The sequence below is a fragment of the Melospiza melodia genome, chromosome 6 (assembly GCF_035770615.1).
Source record: "Melospiza melodia melodia isolate bMelMel2 chromosome 6, bMelMel2.pri, whole genome shotgun sequence".
In the NCBI taxonomy this organism is placed as follows: domain Eukaryota; kingdom Metazoa; phylum Chordata; class Aves; order Passeriformes; family Passerellidae; genus Melospiza; species Melospiza melodia.
Window position 1 is genome coordinate 54,181,190 of NC_086199.1, and position 19,670 is coordinate 54,200,859.

General features: G+C 38.5%; 1 protein-coding gene across 4 annotated transcripts in view; it reads right to left on the reverse strand.

Moving 5' to 3' along the window:
* The window catches only part of SHANK2 (SH3 and multiple ankyrin repeat domains 2), a 271,165-nt gene that overhangs the window by 141,065 nt on the left and 110,430 nt on the right, over positions 1 to 19,670 (reverse strand). The window lies entirely within an intron of this gene.

Consider the following 19,670-nt stretch of genomic DNA (forward strand, 5'->3'; position numbering starts at 1 on the left):
AAGGCAGGCAAAAAGGGGAGGAGACATAAGTAGACATTAAGAACACTAAAAGATCATACTAAAAATCAGCCTGAAATATATGTGTATATGTATATGTATATGTATATATATATATATATATATATGTGTATATATATATATATATATATATATATATGTGTATATATATATATATATATATATATATATATATATATAATCCTTTCTGTTAGCTTCTGGTTTGTTAGTTCTTACAATTTCACCTAATGCCTTTTCTTCATCTGCTGAAGTCTTCACAAAAAGGAGCAGAAAGTAGGTCTTCCTTTTCAAATCTGACAATCTTTTATCTACACCTCAAGCCAGGCCCTTTCAAGTTTCATTTTTCACCACTTAGTTGACTCTAGATTAAGGATTTATTTTACATGTGACAGTAAAATTGTTTTCAAAGTTAAGATTTTTGAGTTCTTCTATGACAGAAACTGAAGAAGTTTTATTTATAATACACTTTGAAACTCTCATGAATGGATCACTAGAAAATTAGATGGCTTTTAATTGTGCACTGCTTAAATTGAAGGGTGGTTTGTCTTGTTTTCCCCCAAATCCAGTGAAGGTTTAAAAAACTTAGTATATTACACATTTTTTGAATAATATCCGAACATGCACTTGTAGTAATGCAAGTGTTACAAAAATTAATCAAAATTCAAATCATGCAATTAGGATGAAATTGCCTAAATAGAATTGAAAATCAACCCTGAAATGGATCACATAAAAGACCAGATTATTGCTGAGGGTCAACATTCATGAAATTTCTCCTCAGAAAAGCTTTGCAATTCAGAGAATGAGGAACCTGAGGCACAGGGAGTGCAAACAGCCTCCCAGAGGCCCAGCAAACACCAAAGGCAGGCAATAAACCTGGATTAAAGTCATGCAGCTGAAAAAGCACCTGAGCTTTAAGCTTGTAAATTCAATGATAAAAATGTACATTTGTTTGATTGTTACAGAAATGTCAAAACCCATTTCCAAGGTGCCCAAAGGTTACAAAAGCAGGAATGGCAAAATAAACTTGTAATTTCTAGATGTTTTCCGCAAGCCTAAATTACTAATTCTTGGAAGCAAGCGGTGATATGGAAATGAATTCTCCTAAGACTGACATATTCCTGAAACTCCATTATGTGCCCAGCTTAATGCCTATAAACTAATAAGAAAAAAAGGAATCATGCTGCATCTTTGTACTTATGAGATTTGTAAAATGTTATAACTGAAGAAATCAAATAGTCTGGGTGCTATTTAAAGAGAAATTATGTAAAAAGCTTGAACCTCTCAACTGACATACAAAACCTCCCAAAATCACTCTCAAACCTGCAAAGTGAAAATGTAAAAATACAGCCTTGACCTGATAGAAGCTTTTATATTGTGGACTTTGTGACCTCTCAGATTTGAATGGAAAAAGGCAAATAAAGAGAAGTGGGAGAGATTTTTAATTTGAGAATTTTTGTTTTGCAAAAAAAAAAAAACCAAAACCAAAAAGTGTCTCAAAGATGGGATGCACTTAATTGAGATCTCTACTTAGCAGGTTTATTCCTTTCTAAAAATGTAATTGAGTGTATTAAGCCCACCTGGATTAGCCATCTCTCTGTGCTTGATAATCACACTCCCACCTTCTCCCCCTGCTCCCTCTCCTTTATCTCCTTCTCACATATAAATTGCATCTCAGCATATCCAAACTTAATCCACAAAGAGGCCATGCAAATCTAATCCTCCAAATATATCATTAAAAAATCCCATTTCATTATTTACCCTAATCCTGCACACAGACAGCACAAGACATAATCACCTCCCAGTGACAATGACTTGCACAGCTTGAAGAGTTCTTTGGACACAGGAAGTTCCCACTGGTTAAACAATCACTCTTTCATGCATCACTGTCTAATTACTCTTCACAGGACTGCTAGGGCACCTCAATTTATTGTCATACACCACCACCATTTCAGGAGAAAATGGACAAAACTGCTTTTAGATAATCTCCTTCCTCATCACATAACTTGAACTTGACAACTTGTCACCTCAAGAACATTATAATGTCAAAATTTTAAGAAGATATTGTTTAAAAGAAGAGGCCTCATCTAGAAGTGGGTAACAGGAATGTGGCAGATAAAGGCAGATTTGCTATTCACAGTGTGGGATTTAGAGTTAACTGCAGTTCTGCCAGCTTTAGATGTATTTTGATTTGCTTTGTTGGCCTGTAATCACAAAAATCAATTGCAATGTTGTGTGTTGACAGCAGCAGCCCAGCTCCACTGAGGTGTTTTCAGTACTGGGAATCAGGGTGCTCCTCCCAGAACCAAAATATGAATAACACTGATTTTTTGAAGATTTTTCTCCACAAAATGTCATAAACTGAAATACTGCTGGCACACATCAATTTCTAATCCTGTCTCTAGATACAAAACACTCAAAATAGGTAGGAACTAAAACAACCTGCCTTCCACCCAGGGGTATTATAGGTAAAACCATCAATCCATTTTAACAGTGTTTACTTTACTAAAAACACTTTAAAGATCTGAGGGGTTCTTTTTCCCCCAGATGTTGTGCTAAATGCCATCTGCTTTATTCCTGGAGGAATAAATGCCACGATATGTTTTGCATTGAGATAAAGCGAAGCAGGGTGGTCATTAGCCAAAAAAATCAGAGAAATGAGGAGTTTCCTGAATACATAATTAGGGATCTAATGAAAGGGACTTCTTCAGCCAAAAAGTCAGGAGATTAGAAAGCAGAGAAAGAAAAAAAATAAAGGCTTCATCAGCTTTGGGGAAAGTACAAAATTTAGAGAGGAGAAAAGCACCCTCTAAATTATATAAATTGAATGTAATTTAAATGTATATTTTTGATTGATGAAAAATCCCAGAGGACACTTCCCAGGCCAAAGTCTCTCCTGTTTTATTTTGGTTCTATTTTTGAAACTATACTAATGGATCTATTTTCTTTCCTTCCATTATCAGAGCTAAGAAATACTTTTCCAAACTAAACTTTGATCAAAATTTTGCTCACTGGAATTTTTGCTCCACTGCACAAATCAACATTTCAAGCTGCCCTCCTCTGTAAAGGCATTTACTAAAGACATTTTAGCAAACTACCAAGCAGACCTAACTTTTGGTATTCTCAATATCCTGAAGCAGCAAGAACCACTTGGAATAAGCAACAGCAATTAGAGATGATGAGATCTCCTGTCATATCCACACATCAATCTGGAAGCAGAATTTAGCTCAAGATTTATTCAGCTCTGCATTCTGCAGCTGCAGCCACAGACACAACCTCAGAATGTGATTCCTCCCCTGATCACAAGCGAGGTTACAGACACTGGGAAGCCCAAAATGATGCCTTTGATCACCAGAGATGTCAAAGACATTCCCAAGATAATAGAAGGTGATTTTGTGTTATTTCTGCCCAGTCAAGCACAGCAGTGATAAGGTGATATCCCATTCCAATCTGTTTCATGGTTTCACCCAGTCAAAGCTTGTGTCACTTTCTTCCACACTTTTTTAAAGGATTTCTGCAGCAGCTCTTCATTTGCAGAGTTATTTGCCCACTGCACAACATCCTGCATGGCCATTAAGTAGCTATTAGAGTTGTGTACTTTACTTTGGCATTTATGTTGCACATAAAAAGATTAAAGGGCCATCAACCACTCTCTTTTCATTTAATTATTTCTACTCCACTGACTGTATTTCCAGTACATTATGCAAAGTGATGGAATCCTACTACATTTAAAAACAGATTTATTCCTAGTGGACAAGACTATAAAAAAATAACACACAACTGTTTATTTTACACCACTACAATACAGATTTGCTCTGAGTGCTTCCCAGCACACAAGAGTTTTCTCTGATTATCTCTTCCATGATTTGTCACACATATACAATCTATAACTGGGTAAAACCCACAGAAGTCATCCACTCACACCTTCACACACAGAAGCTGTTGGAAACAACTGCAGCAGCAAAGTTCATGTGAATTCGCACTTTTACACCATCCCTCTGGTATAAGACATTTATTCAACATTTACTCATTTCTCCCAGACATTCTCTGGCCTCATCCTCAGTGGCTCCTTGGAAATAGTTGTATTTTTGCCACATTTTCTCCAAAGACATGGGAGAAGGACAAGCCACAGTCACTGTCAAAAAATCCTGAATGTTATCAAAATCTCCCTTCAACCTGCCCATACTTGAGCCCCTGTGTGTCCACTAACACTGTTAGAGCACCTTAAGCAGCTTATCAGAGCTTTTTGCCTCTGACACCTTCTGTGTTTCAGGAAAACAAGCAACTCCCTTGGCTTTATTTTTAAAAAAGTGTCTCCGAGTGCACTCCATTCACACAAGGGGGAGTGATCGTAGGCTCCTTGAAAGGGGCTGGGAGTGAAGCAAACAGGAGGGAAGAAGGCAACAGGAGTTATATTTAACAGGTTTAGAACTCACACTCTTCTACACCAATAAAGCTCTGGCTTATTTTATTTTAAATGAATGTATTTTTGTGCTATTACTTTTCAAATAGTTTGCATGTCACAGTTGAGACACCCATGATACACAGAGTATCACCACACAATTTCAGAAAGCATCAACCCACCCAGAGTAACACCTCACCACAGCACAAGGCTCCAGGTCCTGCCCATCCAGAGTAACATCCTCTCACCTGAGAAGGCTGCAGGGGTCTGCCCTTCCTGTTCCTTAGCCTCAACCTTTCATCCCCTCCTGCTGATGCCTTGCCCCTGTGTGCCCTCTGCTCCCTTTGGGGTTGCTCAGTGCCCCTGGGCACTCCCTGGCTCATTGCTGTCAGTGCTGCTCACCTGCTGCTCACAGCTGCAGCCAATTTAGGGATGAAAACTCAGCCCAGCCCCACGCCCAATCACCACAAACTGTGTGCCTAAATTTGCACACTGATGGGTTAACAAATCTGCCCTGTAGGTAAGATAAAAAAGCAGCATCTGTTCCCTGCTATGACAAACGAGAGAACTGAATCAATGGGAGGTCTCTCATGCTGCTGACAAGGAGCATCATGGATACAAATCCAAGGGAAAGGGAAACAGGCAGCTGACACCATTGCCAAAGGATTCAACTTCTTTGGGAAGAGTGCAAGAGGAGATTTTTAACAGCACAGGCCATTTATTGAGTGAGAACAGTGATTCCTGTTCTAAGGATCATCCTATAAGGAATTCAGACGAAAACACTGGGTAATGTGTGAGTGACAGATCCTTCCTGTCGTGTGAGAAGCAAGAAAATAAAAAAGAAAAAGAAACAAAACAAGCTCTAGACACACAGACAAGCACTTGGGAGAAGTCTGCAAGAAGAACTTTTCTCAAATACATTTAGAAAGTTATTATTACGATTTTACAGAACAGCTACAGATAGGAAAAATAAAGTGTCAATAGCTTGGAGGACTCTAAATAAAAATGCAAGCCATCCTGACTTTGGATGACATGGAAATGTTTAATAAACACTTTATTGCATTCACATCCCATCTCTGATAGTCACACTGTATCTTCTTTGGTTTAAGAGGACTGCCACCTACTGAATTACCCTCACCTTCAGCTGGTTTTAGGAAAGAGATCAATATTACCTTCAAATCAAGAGAATTTGGATGGCAGCTTTTATGTTTTCCTATGTAAAAATATAAAAAGGTATCTTAATATGTAAGGATTAGAGTGCTGGACACATTCTTCTTTGCTGCAGAAGTTGTTTTGGTTTTAACCTGGAAATCCTTGCTGGTATCTGATGAATGGTTGCTTTCAGTTTTAAGTGTTTTCAAGGTATGATTTTATCTGGAATATTTCCAAGTGATTGACCATCATCTGTAAGGAGTGTGGAAAAAAACCCCCACAAATGACAGATTCCTAGATCTGCAATCATACATAATCCAAGAATTTCCACAAATATTACCTAGAAAAGTATTGCAAAATGTTTACACATAATAGAATTCAAGAGAAACCCCACTGCTCAGAAAATACAAAAAAATACAGAAAAAGTTTCCTTCCCCATTGTCTCCTGCTGCCTGGGCATGTCCTTTCTTAGGTTTTTATACCCAGGCAGAAATAAGAGTGAACTGAAACGAGGCTGAGCACAAATGAAATGTTAGAGATGATTTTTTCCCTAAATTCTATACCCAAAGATGCCATCTAGTGACCACCTCCTGAATGCAGGGACAGCTCCCGAAAACGCAGCTCAGAGCCCACGTTACACACCAGCTGAGGGGCATCTCCATCGCTGTGTGCGTGAGAGAAGCAGAAGGGTGACGTCCTCAGCCAGGGGGCTTTTATTCACGGACATCCCTTTGTCACTGTCACATTTTCTGGAAAAATCTCCTTGCCCAGGATTCTTCTCCTGGGAAGCTGAGAAGCCTCAGAGAAAAATGAAAGTAATAATTATCTGATTGCTTCTCGTGTGCTTTGCTGCTTTGGAATGTGGTTTGGAGATTGTTTATCCAGCATGTGAATTGTTTTTACTTGATGACAATCACCATCCAGCTGTGTTGGGACTCTGAGGAGTCAGTCATGAGTTTTTAAGTAGTTCAACCTTCTGTCTGTATCCTTTCTCTATTCTTTAGTATAGATTAGTACAGCATTCTTTAATATAATATAATATAATATAATATCATAAAATATTAAATTAGCCTTCTAAGAACATGGAGTCAGATTCACCAATTCCTCATCCCACATCTGTCACTCCTTGCGTGCTCCAATCTCTCCATTCCGGCTGTCCTAAGAACATTTCTGGCAGACTCTGTGTGCATCCCCAAACAGCACAACACAGACATTCACTGTTCCCCACCATTTCCTAGCCAGGGAAGGTCCTGTCTGCTCTTGCTACCCATACATATTAATTTTGATTTACTTGGAAAAAAGTGATTTTTGGCTGGCAGCCGACAGGATCAGAGCACAGGCTCTGGCAGCACTCAGAACAAGGCTGGGAGAGAAGGATGCTAATCCTGAACTTTGGTGAGCCAGGAATGTGGGACCAAGTCAAAGAAAAACACCTCACTAGGGATGGCTCTCTGGAAAATTTGAGCCCAGTCTGACAGCCAAGAGAAACTCCTCCAAAGCCCTGGCACCCTTGATGATATTGGCTGTTAGGAAAGCTTTTGCACAGTAACAGGTGCATGGTAGTGACCTTATCCTGAATTTAAACAAGGCCCACACAAGAGCTGTACACACACAGAGCATCCAGACATCAAATCAGAGAGTGAGATTCAAGTTTGGGTTGTATCTTTTTAAAATTCTGCTGCTGTAGGGAAGGGTAATTGATTTTCTGTAAGGAAAAAGGTGCAATCAGCACGTTCAGGATGTAGGAAGGCTTTTGAATATTGATATCCCAGATAAAGATACCAGGGCAGTCCAATTTATTGAGCTTCCAAACAGATGCTTGGGGTTTTAGGATACTAATGGAATGAATTGATTTGTGTAACACAATATATTAACTTCAAGAAACCCTGACTTAAACATTGTCATCAAACCATTAGATGGCTCATCAAATGCATTTAATCAAAATTCAGAATATGTTCTTGTTTCTGAGATGCTGAAAAACATTAAGCACCAGGTCATGTATTATGCACATTTGGAAGATGGCCTATAGGGTATCTTTTACTTTTTTTACTTTAGAATAGCTCAGCAAGAAAATCAGGGGGAAAAAACCAACAAGGAAGAGAAAAATCAATACAAATCATTGGTGTTTTCATATTCATGTGAAAGTCTGATCATGTAAGCAAAATTAATATTGCAAAGTAAGGTAAAACCTGATTTAGGGCATCAAAAATGAATACTTCAAATATACATGGTAAGTACACACATCACAGGAGGAAAAACACATTATATACTGCAGGTTTCAGAAAAAACCTTTTAAATGTATCTCTGCAAGATCAAAAAAACCCCCCCCCAAAAAAAAAAACCAAACAAAAAGCCCTTTAAAAACAGTGTACCTTTAAAATTAAACATGTAAAAGTATCTTTTATCAGCAGTGATGCAATTTTAAGTGTCATAATGCTTTGAAGCAGCCACATTTCAACAAAAATGCAGAAAATAGCCCCAGAAAAACAACCAGTTCCCAGGAGATCATTGGTCTCTTACATTTATGAATAGCAATAATGTTATATCATAACTCTTCATATGTGTTTGGGAAAACATTAAACTCTCATAAACTCTCACATATTTTAGGGGGTGAGTGAAATCGGTTCCTTATTTTCATGTTCCTTCAAGCGACATATTTGCAACCTTTACCTTAAAGCTTGACTACAGGAGACTAAATGGACAAATTTAATTTACTCTAAAGGTATGAAGTTAGAATGGATTAAAAAAAAAAAAAAAAAGAGAGAATGACAGGGACTGTAGCAGTTTAAATTCACACCTGTAGTTCAAACTACTTTTCAAGCCAATCACAACCTTTTAGTGACCCAACACTCTTGGTCATCCCAGTCTGTGTCTGCCAAACCTGATAGGGCTGGGTGTGGGCATGCCAGCCTGGGAATTATATAATATTCAGGCATTAATCACTTCAAGCTGATTGATTTCCATTCAAAACTTTCTGTTGTTGTGGTCAGTGTCGTTTCTCTGTGCTTTGAAGTGAGAGCTGAAAATCAAACCATAAATCTGCTCCTTAGTGACAGGCTGCAAACTCCAGAGTCTGCACTCTAAAAGGTTTTTTCAGAGTTAAGTTCCCAGTTCTGGTTTAAAACACAAAACAACCACTGTTCCCCCAAATGCTTTCCAGAACAGGATTCCAGCCATCAGGGATAAGTGGTATTTTAAGCATACCCATTTCAGTGCCCGAAATCTGTTTGAGCCATCTGAAACAGGAGGATTATTAAGGGAAAATCCTTGTCAGGGTGAATCCTGTTAGGAAGCCCAGATCCTGTTCCCTGTGTGCATGGCAGTACCTGTGATCCTGCTGCCAGCTATTTTCCTTCTATTCTACCAACATCTTGGACTATTGGAGGCTTTTTCAAGCTTGTTCCTCATAAATGACACGACAACTTGAAATTTATCCCTGCTTATAGTTGTACTGGAAAACACTGGGAGAATCCCAAAATTACATGTGCTTAATTGACTTCATCAATATTGTTTCCATATAACACAACCTAAGAAACTGGACAGTATTTTTTAAGGAAAATTCTTAATAACGTTTGATTCTGAGCAGATCTGATGGTAGATTTTACATGTTGCCTTATTTGTAACTCGGGTCAATCCAAAAGAAGGATAATCAAGTATTTACTGATTCTTTACCTTTAAAAGATTCAGTAATACATCTTAAATTGGATCAAAACAGCCTTGCAAGAACTTTCTGAAGTGCTTGGCTGATTAACTTAAGTATTTCCACTTAACTTTTAAATGTGATGAGTTGCAGCATCCTCCAAAGTAAGGTCAGCACTTCAAAAAATTCTAAATATTTAGTTTTGAACAAGAATATTTATGATACATTTCAGTCTTCCAGTTCTATCAACAGGGTGTTGATCGAAAACCTCACTGACTCTCCAAATACAGGAACAAGGGTGTAGTTCAACTCATTAGAGTTCAACTGAAGGATTTTTTATATTCAGAACTGAACACTAAAACATCTATCAAAATGAATACTTTAAAACATCTTGGTAGAGGTAAAGCTTCTCATTAAATAATCAGTATCACCTGCATTTATTAGCCAGCTAATAAGACACATGCTAATAAACTCAACACCTGTTTAATGAGGAAAAGTTCAGTAATATTTAACAGTTCTCTTTCTCAGACACAGAATGATTAAATGCAAGTTTGGGTTCAAGGTTACTTAGACTTTAGACACAGCAGTCACTGTTTTAGGAACAATTTGCAGAGATTTTTGCACACAGGCTAACCTCAAAAAATTTAAACATTTATATCATTATGTTATGGTACTTATATTATATTATATTATATTATATTATATTATATTATATTATATTATATTATATTATATTATATTATATTATATTATATTATATCATCACAATAGAAAATATATAATACATATTTATAATTTTTATAATATGTATATTATATATATATTATAATATATTTTTTATATAGTTATATATATAAATATATTTTTTTCCCCAGGTCAGTGGCAGCATTAAAAGCACAGTTGAAAACACAGAGAGAGAAGCTGGAGGTGGTGGCACAGCCAAGCTCCAGCAGCACCTGCAGCCCCTCTGTCCCCAGGTGTGTGCTCCTCCCTGCTGATCAGGCTCACAGACCCTTCCCACCCCGAGGCACTCACAACTCTTGGCGAGGTCTGGGGCTGTCCGGGCTGTCTGTCCTTTCCAGCACTGAGCAATCTGCTCTGGGGGAGTGAGCACCTGAGGACAGCCACTCCTGTGAATAGCAGAATTTCCTCCCTGCGCTGCAGCAGCAGCATCCCACTGCTGGGCTGCTCAGGAAACACAAAAAGTGCATTATCCACCAGGGCAATGATGTATCACCCCTCTGAAAAGCATTTCCACCTCCCTGCTCTCCTTGCCCCCAATAAACAAGACATCTGGAGGAAAATAATAGTTTCCCTTTTTCATCTGTCCACCTGCTGCCCAGAATACAGGTAATGTTTCACCAGCTCACCCTGAAAATGGGAATTCATTTATAAGCAGAGCATTAGAACCAGTGAGGAAGACTAATATAAGGGGTTCAAGAGTCCATTTGAAAACAAACTACACCCTTAAGATTTCTTTGCTAAAAATGAAACAAGATTCTTTAATTTGCTTTTCTCCGGGGCAAGCTCTTAGCAAAAATCTGTAACGTTAGAAACAACCTCTGCTCCTTCAAATGAAGCAATTCTGGCATTATTTCTTCTGACAATCTTTTGTTTGCTGCAGGTAGCTGTGTCTTATCCTTGGGCATAAAATCTTAGCATGAAAACTTGGGGATTTTGGGAAGGCGTCTTGAATTTTCCTATCTATATTTGCATTTTTCTCTCAAACAGTGGCCCAGGGCCTCAAAGTCTCCTATGAGATCAGTCCAAAGGAGAGGTTTGATCCTGGCAACATGAAAGAAAAAGTGTAATCTATAAGGATTTACAGTCAGGAATGTAACTATTTTCATTCTTTTTAAAGTCTTGACTAACAAATGTTAATATAACTTTTAAAAAATAACTTTATAACTTACCTGACAAACAATATTTGATATAAAGACATGTTATATTTAATTTCCTCAAAGTACTAATGTGTTATACAAGGTACCCAATACAATTACTTTCATTATTTTCAGGAGAGCAGCCAAAATACAGAACTATTTTCAATGTCTCTCTAGACAGCACTAAACTAATTCTTGATGTGTGCAAAACATAACTGCAAGCATGGAACAAAGACTTAGTGATTGTTGTATAATTAGAATTGAACCCTTGGCTATAAAAAAAAAAAGACCCAAACCAATACATTGAAGTGCTTTTTGCTTGTAAGTATGCACAAAATCAGTTTGACTTTTACAGCCACATTTTATATTTGTGAATTTTGGACTGACTGGAGGGTTGAGAAAGTTAATGGACATTTTCCATTTCAATTCAGAAAGCAAAGCCCAAGTTTCAGACTCATCTACAAACACAAACACACTTTTGTATGTAAATAACATAACCAAGTTACACCACCATTTAAAATTCAATCCATTTTGTGAGTTCACAATTGTGAACATTCACTCAGGTCTGTCTGTTTTACCTGGAGACCAAGAATCCATTTCTGACCCCAGAGTATCCTTTTAGTAGTGATCTATAACAAAATGAGCTGAGCTCTCCAGCAAGGGAGGGAAGCAGAAAGCAGAGCCATGATTCCAGAACAGAATATGGATTATCTGACAGCTGCTCTGTTCAGGCAGCATTTTCCTGATCACCTCCAGCACTGCCATTACTTTAAGCAGTTGCTCCATCATCTTCCTTAAATTAAGAAGAATTTGATCTCGGCTAACTGGGGAGAGTTTCAAAGAGTTTTCAGCCTCTGTTGTCAGGCCTTTTATCTGAGCCATTAAAAATCAGAAGAGGAAAAAAGCCCCAATGTGTCATTTAGTGCAGCAGAAAAAGATGATTTCTCAACACTTTTGGAATATGTACAGATCTAAGGCTTGCCTTGCTTTTTTTTTTTTTTTTTTTCCCAAAGTTACTTTTAAAAGTGTTAGGTCATTCTAAATGTAATGAGTTAGATTAATTAGGCCATTATATTTAATTCTGATAGACAGCCAGAATGATTTGAACAGAAGTTGTGTTCTGATATAAATAATATTTACACAGGTGCATCAGAGAATCCTGGTTAAACAGAATTTCAGAGGGAAAAAAATGGATGTTAAATCAAAGTAAAAGCTATTGCTACTGTCATTTAAGATACTTAGAGAAAGCAAAAGGTAAACTATAGTTGATCGTAGGTTCATAAGATATTACAAAGTATCACTAATTACAAAAAAAAAAAAAAACACCAAAAAACTATTAGTGTAGAGATGCTATAATTAAAATATATATTCTTTATGAAATTTGAAAAGCTCCAGAATTCCAGGACGTAAAAGCTACAGATTTCTGTCTACTAACAGTCATTAAAATCTGCCAGGTTTGTTAAAATTTGAGAGGCTCAAAACAGATTTGAATGGCTTGAAAAAACGATGTTATAGGAGTAGTTTCCACAAGAACAACTGGGAATCAAAAATTAGGTATTACTCCTAGGTTTTTAGCATGTTGCAGAACAGGGCTGCTCAAATTCTGCCACAAGCTGAAGTATTCTCTCTTAAACCAATAATTGGGCTTAAATTCCCCAGGAGGCTCCATCATTTCATAAATCATTCACTTCATAACTTTAACTTTTTGGTGCTTCTGCAGTAATTTGTAACATTAGACATCTCTGATGTCTCTGTCTGCTCTCAACTTGAAAATATTCCATGGGCTGTGATTTTGAACAGAAAATGGGAATGCATCACTGGAAGTAAAAGGAATAAACCATCACAGTAACTCCTTTCCTGAGACATCCCTCAGAGTTTGCACTTCTTTGATCCTCTGTGGTGTGACAGATGATTTCTTGAGGAAAAAAAAGTGCAGAAAGAACCAGAAGAGGAAAAACTCCCCACCTGCGTGTCCGATTTCACACAGCAGCAATCCCAGATGTACTGGAAATGTTGAGTTTCCTACCATGTAACTCTCATTTTATATTGCGATGCATTTTATTTTTAGCCTATTTCAATGCTTTGGAGAGTTGTGCTGCTCCCTTCCAGCTGATTAGAGTTATTCCTAAGTGGCTCTTAGCAAGCATGGAAATGGGAGTGAAAGGGATGAAGTACATGTCAGCTGAGCAGCCCAGACAGTAAAATAATATGAATTAAAAATTCCTTATTCAGAGATAAGTATGCAGACAGGCTTATATTCTCTACAAGCTCTAGACATGGGCTTGCTTTTTTTTTTTTTAATTTGAATAATTTTGTTTGATGCTTTGGTTTTATACTGCTCTCAAAACCTTGGCAAATGATGAAATTATTATCATGGAATCCTTTCTTTTACTCTTCCTTCAAACCAGACCTGCATCATTATTTGAGAAATGGGTTGACTCAATGTTCCCAAGGATTTCTAACAAATACTCCTGTTAGAGTAGGAAATCTCTATTGCTCAGAAGATGAAGACTGAAAGAAGAAAAGGCTTTTGAAGGCACCTTAGGCCAGGGAGCATGCCCTGCAGGTTGAGTGGGAAGCAGATGGCTCCCCCCCCATAGCCAGCCTGCAGATAAAAACAGCTCTCCAGTCACCTCTGCCTCCCCCTTCCCTTTATTATTGAGTGATGATTCATTCCAGAGCCTTTTCCCAAACTGCTGTTTGTCATCACTGGGAGCACAAATGCCTCGCTCAGCAAAGCTAAAGTGCAGAAACTTGCTGAGGTTCATTCTTTGAATTTCCATCACTTGAGACAAAAAAGTGGGGTTGATTTACATCCTCAGCTACAGAGAGTTGTCAGAATTAGTTGATTATTACTGCACCAAGCCTTGTGGGCTGCCTTGCCAGCACCTCACATCTTGTTCTTTGCATAGATTTTTTTTTCCTTTTTTTTGGTTGCAGTATAGTTTTCCCACTGATTGATGGAGGAGAATGCAGTTTAAGCAAAAATATGGTATATGGCATATTCCTGATCTTTCTAAAGGATAAATCAGAAACAGAGTATCTTTGTCTATGATCACTGTGTTGTCATCCATTCCCAATTTTTTTAATTACAGATCTGTCCATGGGAAATATTATGTGGCAGAAAATCACTCCTCAAAAGATGAAATTGTTCAGAATCCCATAAGCCAGGTGGCTGGTTGTGCAAAACACAGAAGCAAGGCAGGAAAGAGTATTTCAGAGGTCAGAGCTTGGATGACATCCCTCAGGGCAGGAGGACTGACTGAACAGTCAGCTTGGGCTCTGGGTACCAGGGTTACAACGGGATAACCTTCAGAGCCTGACTGGGATTAAAAATTCAATATAATGTAATACATATAATATAATAAAAATTAATATAATAAAAATAATACAATAAAATTGATATGATATGTTATGATATGATGTGATGTAATGTAATATACTATAATATAATATACATAATTAATATAATATATATAACATAATTAATATAATGTAAATAGGTGTAATATTCATCCCTTGAGCTTCCAACCCATTTGAAATGGCTGCCTTTGTATCTGCATCCCAGCACAATTTTTCAACGACAAGTGAGGCAATCTTGCCTTTTCAATTTGATTTTAATTTGGCTTTATACTCTCTTGGCCATATTGAGTCCAGACTGCACTGCTGAGTGAGAACTTATTTCCCAGCTTTCAGAATTCTTCGCTCCTCACACTACTGCCATGATGATGTTTGTGATTAACTTTCCCAACAAAAATATCTTTCCCTCACATATATAAATTTCTTTTATACTTCCTCTATTTAGTCCTTCCAGCTGCAGCAATATTTTGTCCTTAACTGCTGCTGCTCACACCAAACAGTTCAAGTTGCACAATAATTCTGTCACAGGTACACAGGCACCTTTTACTCAAGGTGAAATCTTGTGGAAGGAGAATTTATCAAAATTTATTATCAAAACGCTTGAGGTGCTCATTTGGTGAGATACCATCTCCTCTGTCTCATTGAAACCCACTTATTTCTAGTGGTTTCCAAAGTTATTTGTGTTTAGAATTTTTCAGAGTTCTAATAATCACCACAACATTTCTATTTATTCTTCAGTCGCCCTTCTAGCTAAAATTAGGCAGAACTGATCGTAACAAACCAGGAATAATTTGTTAAATAGGATTTTGCTAATCTGGGTCATTTATAAAAGGTAGGCCATTTAGGCTGGATGAAAAGGGGGGTTTTATTTGCTTTTTTCCCCCTCCACTGCTGTGTTTAACACAGAATCATAGAGTCAATTATATGGGATAAGGCACTGGTTTTACATATGGATATCTATTATGTCTAGGCAGCAAATTTGGGAAAGCAAGACTCCTGTCCTTCTGGAAGGCCAGTACAGATGTCAGCTCCTAAATCCACAGTAAAGCACTTTTCCTTCTTGCAGGAAGGCAAATCCATTTTCTAGCAGCCTGGCTGGCTCGACTGCCTGGGAAGGTGTTGTGCTAATTATAAAAAGGGGTGGTGGAAATGAGGAACAAATGTGGTTTTACTGAACGCACGGGGTGTTGAAAACTAAGAATGTGGAAAACAGAAAATTCTCTGCTTCAGAAACAGCAAAAGGATTTATTTTATTAACACAGCTTGGACTTGTTTGGTAACTTCTGGGATCGAGAGGGAATGCTGGACAAGGATTGCTGCAGTTTCTGCTTTTAACAGCTGTGTACAGTTACATAGGTAAAAAAGAAATTGCAAGGGAACTCTGCTATTCCTGCATAATCTGTCACTACGTTCTCAAGTTGCTGGAAACTCAGGAATAAGGGATACCAAACAAAAGCACAGGCACTGTGCTCAGGAAGGGACTGGAGGTGGCACTCAGCCTGGCTGACAGGATGGTCTCAGTGATCACTGAGGTCATAGAATCACACAGGATCACAGAATGACTGGGTTGGAAGAGACCTTCAAGATCCTCGAGTCCAACCCATGCCCTGACACCTCACCTGAACCATGGCACCAGGTGCCACATCCAGCCTTCTCCTAAACACATCCAGGGATGGTGACTCCACCACCTCCTAGGGCAGGCCATTCCAGTACTTTATCACTCTTTCCATAAAAAACCTTTTCCTAATATCCAACCTGTATTTCCCTTGGTGCAGCTTGAGACTGTGTCCTCTGGTTCTGTCAGGGCTGCCTGGAGAAAGAGACCAACCCCACCTGGCACCTGCTACCTTTCAGGGAGCTGTAGAGAGTGATAAGGTCACCTCTGAGTCTCCTTTTCTCCAGGCTGAGCACCCCCAGCTCCCTCAGGGGTTCCTCACAGGGTTTGTGTTCCCAGCCCCTCTCCAGCCTCGTTGCCTCCTCTGGACACGCTCCAGCGTCTCAATGTCCTTCCCAACCTGAGGGCCCAGAACTGGACACAGCACTCCAGGTGTGCCCTCACCAGTGCAGAGTACAGGGGAAGAATGACCTCCCTGCTCCTGCTGGCCACACCACTCCTGATCCAGGCCTTTCCTGGCACAAATATCCCATGCCTCTGTGCCACCTTGGAGCTTAAAAGGCAGAGTGGAGCCTGGCAGAGTCTGCTGTGACACTAGAGGTCAGCACGGGCACAGCTCCACGGGCAGAGCAGAGCTGGGAATGTGCCCTGCCAGAGCTGCCCCCGGGACTGGCACAGATCTGATCCTGCCTGGAAAAAGGAGAGCTGCTCATGGTCACTGCAGCCACGTGCCTGCATCAGATCTAATCTGAAACAAACTCCCAGCACTCCTACAGCTACTAATAAGGTGTATCCCAAGGGCACAGGATAGAAAGAGGCACAAAGGAGGCCATGGAATGAAAACTCATCCTAAGAAAATATAAAAAATGAGGCTGGAACTCAAGGAAAGGTGCACTGAGGAGGCCAAGAGTTGAAAGACAGCAAAAATCTCTCAGACACGCTGAGTCTGCCTTTATATCAGCATCATTGGTAAAATCTGGGAGTTCTCCAGGCACTTTAGGGAGGGAGGAACAATAAATGATAAAGTTGGAATGTAGCTAAAGATAACTTCCAGCCTGAAAATGAATATTTCACCTCAATTGTGGGCAATCAGATAGCCCCGAATTCTGAAGGATGTGGAGCATAAAATCACAAGTGTAATAGAAAGCATTTATGTAGTAAGTCTCTCAAGTTCATGTAATACCTTATGATGGAAAAAAAGCAAACAGAAACATATAAATTAAAGCAGGAGAAACATTTTTTCAACTTACCCAGAACATTTTAGAAAAAAAAATTAAAAAACAAAACAAAAAAAAACCTTTAACATATTTTGGAATAGAAAGACATTTCAAAATGGAATTGGCTCATTTCTGAATAACACAAGACAATTGTCAATGCAGAAAGAGTAAATATGTGACATTTGTATTCTCTGTTTGAGCAGGTAAAATGCAAGTTAAGATAATGTGCCAATCTGATCTGAGGGAATATTTCTACTCTCAGAATAATTCTGCAGAATGTTAAAAACTGGCTACAAAATGCCAAACACTGGCACTTTTTAAAACAAGGTAGCACAAAAGTCTTGCTTGTAAGAATTTATTAAAAGCAGAAAAAATAATTTAGCAGACCACAATAATGATTTTCTTTTCTTTCTTGTTGTTCTTTTTCCATTGGATCTCAAAATGTCAAGGGAACTTTAAACTGGAAAGCAGCAGGTCCTGTGCTGGTGCCATTAGAGGGCAAATGAGACAACCTGGATAATTGGGAGCCCATAGACCTGGCATTGACCCTAGCAAAATAATGGAGCGATTCCTACAAGTCTCAATTAATGGAGGATAAAAGAAAGGAAGTAGAATTAATGCCAGTCAATATGATTTTCTTTGGAAAACAGAACCTGCCAAGCTGGCATGGTATCTTTGAGGAGAACACAGGAACCAGGTGCTGTTCTGTCCTGCCCACTCCCAGAGAACAGTTGAGATTGCAATAAAGTTCCCTAAAAATGGAGCTTTCCTTAGAAGGGAGATTATACATCAGCCTGACATGAAACACCTGCCCAGCAGTTTTACTGGGCCTGGAGTGTTTAATTGGAGTTTGTTTTTTCCAAGAACTATTCCTCTTTCCTTCACTCATGGCGTGCAAATGACAAGCCTCTATTAAACACAATTGTTCAAACTTAATGGCAAAGGGAAGCTGCTGGAAGAAACGTTCCTAAATCTTGTTGAGGGGAAAGAACTGTTGCTGTGGTGCTGGTATGGAAAAAGCTGAGTCTGAGCTTCATTTCCTCCACATTTAAATGATCTACTTTCTAAACCATTATCATAAGAAGTTCTGCTGCTTTGCAAAGACCACGATGCAAATTCTTGCAAGAGGCACAAGTTTGTGATGTTTCTCAGCTGATGTTCTTTCAGCAATCCCAACAGACCTAATTTAATTTCTAATCATTTCACCATGCCTAACACATTTTTCTAAATTACTTCTTCATTTTTACTCAGAGGGAATACTGGCTGATTTTTGCTTATAATGCTTTTCCCTTTCATTCCCATTGTTTCCTATGCAGAGGGAATGCACAGAGCAATTCAGTGATCAGCTGCTTTCACTCCATGCCATATTTCAATAATAATATGGCACATACTGTGCATTCCATATATTTCATTTCCCTACCAGCTCCAGCCTCTATCACATTACTCACAGAAGCACTGAACCTCATTCTGGGTGCAGGACATTTTTTGAGACAGCCCAGCAAAATATGGGAGTGCACAAGTTCACTGCCAGAGAAAATGTGTCCCTTTTGTTCCTATTTAATTACATTTTCATCCTTTTTAGAGTAGAAGAATGGCATATTTCAAGCCTTAAGCTATGTTAACATTAATATTCCCACTGTACCATAAGCAAACAGGAAAACAATCAGAAAGAAGGCAATAGTTATAAATTACAGTAAATGTCTGGTGCTTTGCCAGACACATGGCATAAGTCTTCATAATTTCATGTCAGAAAATTTGTAACATGCTTCTGTTTATATTCTTTTCTTGCTTCCAGCTTTCATAATCCTTTTGTTCCTCTTGTGACAATTCTTTTCTTAATTTTTGTGTTCCTTTGAATGATCAAAGACATTCTTGCTCAAAAAACAGTCATCATCTATTAAGACAATCCTGTCACATACTAAATTTACCTCCTGAAGAAATTCTCAAGGAAGTCTTTAAGGATTTGTAACAAACACTTTTGGTTACTCTCTCTTCAAAAGCACTAAAAAGATGCAAAACTTCTTTCTTATCTTTAAACTTCACTTCATGCCCTCAGAATTTTCTACAGATCTGGAGACAAATGATAGCTCAAATTTAATGCAGGGTTACTGTTCCTACACAGGGCAATTCCAGCCTCAATCTTCCTTTTGTTTAATTCATCGCTATCTCTAAATTCTGACTTTTCTCAAGCCCTTTGAAGAGCTACAGAACTGTTCTCCCTCTATTCTCAGAGCCTGGATCCATTCTCTCCAAATATTAGATCTGGTTTTCCCTCCTCCTCTTTTCCCCTCCCAAAAGGGAGATAGAAAAGGAAGCACAACCTCTCCACATAGGGAAAAGAAAAAAGAAAAGTATACCTTGCAGTTGATAATGACATGCATAAAAGAAA